General features: G+C 40.1%; 1 protein-coding gene across 3 annotated transcripts in view; it reads left to right on the top strand.

Annotated features, from left to right (window-relative positions):
• Positions 1–8,621, top strand: part of S100PBP (S100P binding protein) — a 33,283-nt gene that overhangs the window by 945 nt on the left and 23,717 nt on the right. For 2 of the 3 annotated variants that reach the window (XM_006094218.3, XM_006094219.3), the window contains exon 2: positions 7,527–7,643. The exons of the other annotated variant lie outside the window; for it this stretch is intronic. The gene's annotated coding sequence lies outside the window, so the exon portion shown is untranslated. The remainder of the gene's footprint in view (positions 1–7,526; positions 7,644–8,621) is intronic. 3 annotated transcript variants of the gene reach the window in all.

Genomic DNA, 8,621 nt, shown 5'->3' with positions numbered 1-8,621 from the left:
CTGGCTTCGCCGAGGGGGGGGGGCGCAGAGGGGGGTGGCATGGCCCGCCTGCTGCCTCGCCCCGCTAGGTGGGCTCTGGTGCTTTTCTCCATCCAAGCCGCGGGTTGTGAGGGAATTCACAGAGAGAAGAGTAACTGAGTGAAAAGCTCGACTCACGGAGCAGTGAGAGCTCGGGCCTACCTCCGTGGGGACTGAGGTTTTTAAGGGCCGGGGAAGGTTCAGGTGGGGCCCTGGGCGCGCCGCATCCGCGGGCGCCGATGCACGGGCTGCTCTGCTCCTCGGGCAGGATGCGGCCATATCTAGACCAGGCTCCGAGGTGGGTGGAGCAGGGGTGGGAATTCACCTGGTTAGGTCAGCGGTGTCCGGTCTTAGAGGGGTCAGGGGCCACACCTGACCTCCAGTGTCTTGTGGATAGAGGCTCCAGCCTGTAGCAAGCCTGTCTACATTTTTTTTTTTTTTTAAGAAACCTGTTGCTGCAGCTTAGACATTTGGCCTCCCGTGCCTCTGGGAGGAGATTCCTGGGGCTCTTATCTAGTGAAATGTTACTTGGAGCAGATATTTCCAGCTCCGGGTTGTTTTTCTGTCCCACAGCTTGTTCAGTTACCTCAAAGGGAGCTGCACGATTCTTACAGATAATTTTAGTTCACTTTGATTTTGCTTAAATGGAGCGGTAAAACTTACCGAGTGCCTTTTGTGTAGCGTGCCTCACACAGGTTGCATCTGGGGACAGTTGGAAATCAAAGCTGAGTGGGGAAATCCTGTCCCTTGAAAGTAATCCTTGCCCTTGGCCATAGCTGTCACATTCAGCTTGGTAATGATCGGGTTTGAGAGCCTTGGAAGAGGGGTATGGGGTTGTGTCTGGTGTTGCCGTTTTAGTGGCCTGAATATAAAAAGCTTTGTGCTGGAAGGCGGTAGGTTTCTTAGGTATGATAAAAATAGAAAGGGAGCCAGTTTCTGAGGTTAGAGAACAGCGAGGGCGGACGTGGTAACCTGAAGTGTGAAGAAGGGGGTGGACAGGTGAGAGACATAGAAGGACAGAATAGGGTCACAGAAGGGATGGGGAGCAGAGGAATTAAGAGAGAGACTCGGGAGATGGGAAAAATATTCTTCCCTTAAAAATAAAAGATCCGAATATTTTTGGTGGAGGTTACAAAGTAAGTGCCAAGAAAGGCAGGTGATGGTGGAATGGCAGACAGAAGTTCTAAGGCTGTCTTGTGGAACTTCACTTTAGAACTTCAGTTTTATTTGAAATCCCCTCTGCTATAAATTCACTAAATATCAACTTCCATAAGTATAGAGCTTTATGTTGAGTGCTCCTAAACTTGCCCTCATTTGATCTTCATGATAATCTGTGTTCAAAGTTAAGAGTGAATAATTCCCATTTTTCGGATGAGTGTTCTCATCTGTTTTGAGGTTCAAACTTGAATTCTGAAGTTTCTGAATTTTAGTTCCTTTATACAAGGTATTTCATTATTAATTTACAGAATTTGCCTATTAGTTCAGATGTCCATACAGCCTCGTCTTTCATTTAATGGCAAAATGGTTGAATTCTGGGTTACTCTAGAAGAGATTAGAGCATACTGGATTAATTTCCTAACAAGCAAGGGCTAGGGGGAGTTCTTTACCAGTTTAGCACTCTTTTTTCCTATTATTCCTATGTTTCTCTTAAGATTTTGAAGGGTTCAGGGAGGTGATGAGGGTGGAGTGAAGTAATATCTATAAACTACTTATTTAGCTTTTATACTGTAGTATACTAAGTGCTTTATATTCATGATCTTATTTAATTCTTCCAACAATCCCATGAGGTAGTTTTATGTGGTCTTTTTACAGGAGAGGACACTCGAAACTTCAGAATGTAATCATTGTATCCCCACTGACTTCTAATTTTAAAATGTTTTTATTATTAAATATTTTAAGCATATGAAAAATATAGTAATGAATACCATTATACCCACCATCCAGCTTTATCTTCTTTTAATAATGTTTTTTAAAATAAATTTTTATTGATTTCAGAGAGGAAGGGAGCAGGAGAGAGAGAGAAACATCAATGATGAGAGAGAATCATTGATCGGCTGCCTCCTGCATGTCCCCTACTGAGCATTGAGCTCATAAACTGGGCATGTGCCTTTGACCAGAATTGAACCCAGGACCCTTCACTCCGAAGGCCGATGCTCTATCCACTGAGCCAAATCAGCCAGGGCCAGCTTTATATTATGTTGCCATGTTTGTTTTAGACTCTTTTTTTTTTTTTTAAGAAATAAAACATAGAATTGAAGCTCTTTTGTCCTCTTGCCCATTCCTCTTCCCTTCCCACAACCAGAGGTAACCACTATCCTGAATTTGGTGTTTCTTATTCCTTTGCATGTTTTTATAATTTAATGATATATGTATATGGTATTGTTTCTTTAACAAGTTGCAAGAAAAAAATGGGGATGCTGTAGATTAAAACACAAGATGTATCAGTCAATTGCAATGTATGGACCTTATTTGGATACTGATTTTTTAAAATCTTTTAAAAATATATGACATAAAATAACTGGAAATCTGAACCAGATATTTTATGATAAACCAGATATTTTATGATAAGGAATTCTTGTTATTTACACGAAGAAATGATGTAATGCCTGGGATTTGCTTCAAAATAATCTAGTAAATGGGGGAGTGGATGGGGTTAGATTAGCTATGGTCTGGTTGATGGTAGTTGTTGGGCCTGAGTGATGGTATGTGGAGTTCATTATGCTATTATGTTATTTTTGTATGTGTATTAAAATGAGTAACTAAAATTATAAAGAGAATGATTTGTGCAGGTTAAAAATTATACTAGAGGCCCGACGCATGAAATTTGTGCATGGATAGGGTCCCTAGGCCTGGCCAGTGATCAGGGGCGATCTGTGGGGCAACTGGTGGGGGGGTGCGGGTGCGGGGGGCGGGGGGGGGAGGCTCCCACTGGCACCCTCCTTGGCTGGCCTGGCGCTGCCTGCTCGCTGGCTGGCCCCGCCCCCCAATTGCGTTGCCTTGCTGCCGCCACCAGTCTCCTTCCTCTGTGGGGCGACCGGTGGGACGATTGGGGGGTCCCTGCTGGCACCCACCTTGGCTGGCCTGGGGTCTGCTGGCTGGGGGCAGCTCCTGCATTGAGTGTCTGCCCTCTAGTGGTCAGTGCACGTCATAGTGACCAGTCGTTCCACTGGTCGATTTGCATATTAGGCTTTTATTATATAGGATGGTATTGTTTTGCATGCTTTTGCTCCCAGCCCTTTTGGAACATTCTATGAGAGAAGCTCAGAACAGCCAACTTCGTGGCTCTGGATGTCGTATGGCACAGAAATTGATATTGTCAGTGGTTGTGAAGGATATTGGGCCTTTGTGTGCGCAGTAATGATTGTGTGTTTTTCCTGTGAGGTTTGGCTGCATTCAGGGATATTACTGATGTTCTTCCATTCAGCTGGGAAATCAAGGAAGTCTGTGATAATAAGGTGGCTTAAATTATTTTTTTCCACGGCACCAAAATCCTCATTAGTGTCCATATCTTTCATGTCTATAAAAAGGTGTAGTGAATTTAGAGAGCTCTGCCATTTGCTGACCAACCCTGGGCAAGTCTATTACAAAGGTGGTAGAAAAAACACACACAAGAAAAAACATTGCCTTTGGAAATAGACCTTAGTTTGGATCCTTGTTCTAGCATTCTTAGTTCTCTGTACTTGGTTGAGTTACTTTATGACTTTGAACTTTAGTTTTCCAAGAGTGAAAATATATTGAACTCTTCATTTGGTCAAGCAGGTGCTGGGGGTAGGGGCTCAGAAAGGGCTTCTCAGAAATGTAGCTGCTTAACTCCAGTGTCTGTGATACTTGTGCTTGACAACTACAAACTTTATGTAAAAAAGAAATTTCCAAAAATCAACTTTTCTTCTGCCTAAAGAAATAATGTTATAAAAACTCAGTCACTGGGCAGAGAAATTACTTTTCTCTTTATTGAGAAACCTGCTCCAGTGCCTGGAACTCTCACAATTGTTGGTAAAATCAGAGAAAAAGTCTTAGCAGCTCTACGTTTATTTATTTGTTTTTTTAATTAAAAAATATTTTTATTGATTTCAGAGAGGAAGGGAGAGGGAGAGATAGAAACATCAATGATGAGAGAGAATCATTGATCAGTAGCCCGCAACCTGGGCATGTGCCCTGACCGGGAATCGAACCATGACCTCCTAGTTCATAGATAGACACTCAACCTCTGAGTCACACAACAGAAACCGTAGTTTCTTTGATAAGACCTGTGTTATAGAATTAAGTTGAGGGTTAAATTAGAGCTGTAAATGTCTCTCAGTGTCTGATTTATAATAGGTACTTAATATTTCTTTCCTTTCTGTCCCACCTCATTTCTAAGATAAGTTTAATTAGTTCCTTCTTTCTTTTATTTATTACCCCCTTAGTTTTATTATCTTAAGGTGTTCAACATAATGATTTGACATATGTACATATTGCCATATGATCTATATGTATGCTAGGTGTACCAGTTAATAATGCGGATTTTATAATCAAAGAAAAGACTATAATTTCAAGAGAAACATCAAAAGTGTTTCATTCAAAGTAATGTCCATCGCTAGCTACACATTTCCCCCATCTTTCAGGTAATTTGTGGATACCGTCCCAATAGAACTTTTCTTATTTTGAAGCAAACCAGAGACCCAATTTTCCACTTCTTCGTACATTTTGAAGTGCTGCTCAGTGCGTGTGCCATTGATAGGAACAAGTAATAATCTGAAGGAGCAAGGTCTGGTGAATATGGTGGGTGGGTTAATACTTCCCAGGCAAGATCTTTTAACGTGTCTTTAGTCTGTTTTGAAGTGTGTGATGGTGCGTCATCATGAAGCAAAATTACTTTGCCGTGTCTTCTGGCCCATTCTGGCCATTTTACGATCAAAGGGTGGTTCAAATTGATTACTTGTTGTTGGTAGCGATCAGTATTAACGGTTTCACCTGGTTTTAGAAGCTCATAATACACCACACCTTCCTGATCCCACCAAATGCAGAGCATTGTCTTCTTTGCGAAGCGATTTGGCCTTGCAGCTGATGTTAATGGTTGACCTGGATCAACCCATGATTTTGTGCGTTTGGGATTCTCAAAATAAATCCACTTTTCATCGCCAGTCACAATTCAATGAATTCAATGCCAAAAAGACTTCCTTTCGTGCCATTGAAGCAACATTTTACTGATGACTTTTCCTTTTTCCATTTGTCTTTCATTCAGTTGATGTGGCACTCATCTTCCTTCCTTTAAAATCTTTCCCATTGCTTGTAAACGATCGGAAATTGTTTGCTGAGCAACATTTAATCTTTCTGCAAGTTGTTTTTGAGTTTGACATGCATCTTCATCCAATGATGCTTGTAATTGTTGGTCTTCAAACTTTTTCCGTTGACCTGGACGTTTTTTGTTTTTCACATCGAAATCATCACTTTTAAAGCATTTAAACCAGCGTTCACAAGTATCTTGAGATGGAACATGTTCACCATAAGCTTCCAGAAGTATATGATAACTTTCAGCTGCACTTTTCTTCAAAATAAAGTAATGAATTAAAACTTCCTGCAGATGCTCTTTTTTTGGCACGAAATTCGACATTTTTAAGCGTAAAAATATCTATGATGTTAACACCTTCAGCAAATTTGACATAAGTTTTGAAGCTTGTCAGTACAACAAAATAGCAGACATATCAAATCGCATATATATCAACATATGTGTAATTCCATCTATTGAAAAAATCCACATTATTAACTGGTACACCTAGTAAAAGCCTAAACGACTGATGACTAGTCGCTATGATGTGCACTGACCACCAGGGGGCAGGCGCTCAATGCAGGAGCTGTCCCCTGGTGTTCAGTGTGCTCCCATAGCAGGAGTGCTGCTCAGCTGATTGAAGGGCGCCTCTCGGGATTGGGACTGACTGGGCGCAAGCCTGCAGCAGGTGCAGCAGGGCCGGGATGAGCGCGAGTGGCAGGCAGGAGCAGCAGGCAGTGTTGGATTGCCGGTTTTGGCCTGATGGCTGCAGGCCACGCTGAGGGGTCCCATCGGTGCACAAACCCGTGCACAGGGCCTCTAATTATAAAATAAGTTTAGTTAACATCACCTCACATAGTTACAGTTTTTTTCTTGTGATGAGAACTTTTAGGATATATTCTCTTAGCAATTTTCAAGTATAAAATCAGTGTTGTTAATTATAATCACCATGCTGTGCATTACATAGGTCCCTTTTAATTCTGAAATTCTTTCCCTTCTAACTCTTTCTCTGGTACTTTATTGTCCATACCATTTTACATTTTTTCATAGTAGTGTGTAATTTTAAATGTTGTCTCCCTGACAAGATTATACACTCTTTGGGTGTAGAAGTCATATCTTTATTTCTTAGAAATTTTGTAGAGACCTATTATCTAGCTCAGTGCTGTGTGATGATAGTAACTCAGAAAATGTTTTCTGTAAGAATGTATGAACTAAAGCTAAAATTCCAGGTGTGGCTTGGAGGGAAGTGGGGTAGGCAAAATTCACAGTAAAAAGGCTATCATAAATTTCCCAGATTATTGAGTTTAGTGTTTAATTATTTCTTATAGCGTTTCAGATGTTTATATGAAATATGTAAAATATTAGCTTTCTCTCATTTTCCCCATTAGAAAATAATTATAGATCAAATTCATCATTAGCTGTTTAAAGACTAGGTTTTAGTTAAACTAGTAATATATATTAAGGTGGAAAAGTAAAATGATATCAAAATCTCCTCTTGACCTCTCTCAATCAGGTTATAGCAGTCATCAAATTTGTTTGCATTTTTTTCTATTTTTGCATCTATGTATCTATTGAAATGAGACTTTTGTATGTGTGGTCATGAGTAACTTTTAGATCTTGGTGGAATCTTAGACATTGCCTGGTCCCCTTTTCCATCCCTTCCCCGTTTTATAAATGAGAAAACAAGTTCAAATGGTTAAGTGGTTTGCCTAAATTATTATAACTGGTTAGTGACAGAACCAGGACTATAACCCAGGTTTTTAGACTCCTAATCCAGGATTCATCCTACTAGAGCAGCAGTTCTCAACCTGTGGGTCGCGACCCCTTTGGGGGTCGAACGACCCTTTCACAGGGATCGCCTAAGACCATCGGAAAACACGTATAATTACATATTGTTTTTGTGATTAATCACTATGCTTTAATTATGTTCAATTTGTAACAATGAAATTGGGGGTCACCACAACGTGAGGAATTAAAGGGTTGTGGCATTAGGAAGGTTGAGAACCACTGTACTAGAGCATATAAATGATATCCTTAAGAAAGTACAAATTGTTGGAACAAAACTAGTTCTTTAGTTGCATAATTTTTCCTCTAAAGGTTTTTCTTTTATGTTTTGACTCAAAATTTAACTTTCTGGTATTAAAAAAAATCAAGATGAAAATTAATAGATGGAGCACCTTAAAAGCATAATACAGTTGACTTTGTAATTAGCAGAGTTGAAAGTGATGAGAAGATCCTCTAATTTTCTTTGTACCTTCAGGAAGGTGGGAGTCAATCATTTTGACAAGTCTCCTGAAAGGAACAGCTAGCAGGAGCTGAAACCTTTTTCCATTTGGTCTTGTGGCAAAGGCAGAGATCACGCCAGCAGCTCCACACAGTATGGAAGACAATTCTTATATTCTTAATTAAAAAACTTTTTTTTGAAAGTAATATGTTTGTTTTCTAAAAAGTGTAAACTATGAAAATCCAAACATTTTACATATTATATTTGTATTGTTTGTATATTGTGGATATTATTCAATGATAGTATATACAGATCGCATTGTATTTTTAAATACAGTAGTCCCCACTTGTCCGCAGGGATATGTTCCAAAACCTCCAGTAGATGCCTGAAACTGCAGGTAGTACTGAATCTTATATATACTATATTTCTTCCTATATATGCATACATTGTCACTTAATGGGAAGTACTTTACAGCTTCTCTTTGGCATATATGAATTGCCAGCATTTCTACTCTTGCTCTTTGGGGCCATTATTAAATAAAATAAGGGTTATTTGAACATAAGCACTGAAATACCATGACAGTCCTTCCAATAACCTACTAAGTGACTAATGAACGGTAGCATAAAGAATGTGGATATGCTGGACAAAGGTATAATTCACGTTCTGGACAGGACAGAGTGGGAAGGTATGAGGTTTCATCACACTACTCAAAACTTAAGAATTATTTCGGGCCCTAACTAGTTTGGCACAGTGGATAGAGCATTGGCCTGTGGACTAAAGGGTCCCAGGTTTGATTCCAGTCAAGGGCACATGCCCATGTTACGGGCTCAACCCCCAGTAGGGGGTGTGCAGGAGGCAGCCGATCAATGATTCTCTCTTATCATTGATGTTTCTATCTCCCTCTCCTCCTTTTCTCTCTGAAATCAATAAAAATATATTTTAACAAAAACAGAATTATTTCGGGAAGTTTCCATTTAATAATTTAGAACCTCGATTGACCTCGTGTCTGAAACTGGGTAACTGCAACTGTGGAAAGCAAAACTGCAGATAAGGGGAGACTACTGTAGTTTAAAATATCCATAGCATGAATATACCATGATTTTACTTAACTGATCTCCTGGTGATGGGCAT

This window comes from Myotis lucifugus, unplaced genomic scaffold, assembly GCF_000147115.1.
Source record: "Myotis lucifugus unplaced genomic scaffold, Myoluc2.0 scaffold_131, whole genome shotgun sequence".
Classification (NCBI taxonomy): Eukaryota; Metazoa; Chordata; class Mammalia; order Chiroptera; family Vespertilionidae; genus Myotis; species Myotis lucifugus.
Note: the sequence above shows the minus strand (reverse complement) of the source record. Positions and strands in the feature narration are given on the sequence as shown.